The sequence below is a fragment of the Pteropus vampyrus genome, unplaced genomic scaffold, assembly GCF_000151845.1.
Source record: "Pteropus vampyrus isolate Shadow unplaced genomic scaffold, Pvam_2.0 Scaffold23145, whole genome shotgun sequence".
In the NCBI taxonomy this organism is placed as follows: domain Eukaryota; kingdom Metazoa; phylum Chordata; class Mammalia; order Chiroptera; family Pteropodidae; genus Pteropus; species Pteropus vampyrus.
In genome coordinates, this window is record NW_011911926.1 from 295 (window position 1) to 2,102 (window position 1,808).

At 41.4% G+C, this 1,808-nt stretch overlaps 1 pseudogene; it reads left to right on the top strand.

The window, feature by feature from the left end:
* Nucleotides 1-510: 510 nt before the first annotated feature.
* On the top strand, nt 511-629 carry LOC111735320 (annotated as a pseudogene).
* Nucleotides 630-1,808: the final 1,179 nt, after the last annotated feature.

Below are 1,808 nucleotides of genomic sequence, written 5' to 3' on the forward strand. Positions count from 1 at the left end.
CACACGTAATCACCACGTGAGTCCCATGTGACCCATGTGGCAGCAATGTGACTCCCACATGACCTCACATGACCTCCACACGTGACTCCCAGTTCGCCTTTTATTTGAAATTCTTTCTGTTCGTTTTAATTATTTATTTATTTCAAGGTGCCAAAATTCTCTTCTGAGCATCTCGTTAGACGAACTGTTTCTGACCAAGGTTTAGCCAATGCTACTGTTCATTAGGTTTATAGTTCCCTACCAAGGACTCGGCATGATCAGCGATGCTGAGTTCACATTACGTTTCGCAGAAGAAAAAGGTATTTCCAAGTGTTATACTGAAGCAAAATCTCCTAACTGCATATACAAAATTGTTATTCTGTGCATTTTTTTATATGTATATTGTACTTTAATTAAAATTACATTTAAAAAGAGAGGAGAGAGGACATGGTTCCATAGTGTAGCAGTTAGCACATCTGCTTTACACGCAGAAGGTCCTGGGTTCACACCCCAGTGGAGCCACAGTCCATGGTCTACGGCCATGCCATGCTGAACAAGCCCAATCCTGTCTGATCTTGGAAGCTAAGCAGGTTTGGGCCTGATTAGTACTTAGATGGGAGACCACCTAGGAAGACCATGTGCTGTAGGTATAAATAATGATAATAAATAAATAAAAAATAAAAAGAGAGAAAGAGGCCATATAGGCGCAGGTGTATAAAATACAACTACAAATGAAGAGTGGAGGGAAAGTGTAGGTGAGGGCAGGGGCCAGAGTAAACTAGAATAAAGACAGGAGGAAGATATGCAGATGGCATGTATGAAAGACTGAAGAGATCAAGGAGAGTGGAGATGAGGGCCACCTAGGGTCAGATTAGTAGCCTGGATGCCTTGGTGGGGAGTTTGGGTTTGATTAGAAACTATATGAGGGCAGTGTTCATGGTTTATCCCAATGGTTTTCCAATTTTGCATGTGTAATAATCATCTGGAGAGCTTGTTAAACAGCCGACTCATGAGACCCATTTTCAGAGATTCTGATCAAGAAGATTGGGTGGGCCCAAGAACCTGCAATTTAACAAGCTTCTCAAATGATTTAGTTAAAAAGATTGTCTACTGGCCATAATTTGAAAAACACAAAACAGTCCCTCACTCTTCCATTTGGCCCAGGAACCTGGGTTCTTGTCAGATATTTGTTAATTTTGATAAAGATCAAACATAGTATTAAGGTGAGCATGACTCTGAGGCTAGATTTCTTGTTTCTAGCTTAGATCAGAATTTAGATCTTGCTATAGAAAAAACACCTTTTGTACCTGGAATTATTTGGCAGTATTCATTGATTTTGTAGTTAAGAGCAAAGACTCTGGAATCAAAACCTGGGTTCAATTCCTGGACCCCTTTTTAACTTCTCTAAGCCTCGATTTCTTCACTTGTAAAGTGGGGTTAGATAATAAGGTCTACTTCATAGGATTAGTATGAAGATTAAATGAATTACTGAGGGAAAATGCTTACCACAGTGCCTGGAACATAGTCAACTCTCATTTAATGATAACGATGATTCTTCTTCTCTTTGTAGTCCTCTCCTCGCCCTTCCTCCTGCTGTCTTCTTCTCCAGCACTAATAGAAGTAACTGGACCCTATCTGCAAAGCTAAGGCTCAGTTACTTTGGAGAGAGGGTCCAAAACATCTTCCAGCCTCCTGTTGTCCCCAGTGCCAGGACGGCCAGGCAGGAAGAAGTCTGGCCTCCATAGACCTCCATTGGCATCTGTGTGGGAGAGGTTTTCCACTGAGATGCTTGGTCTTACCTGCCCCCAAATTTTATTAATGCTAGGTCT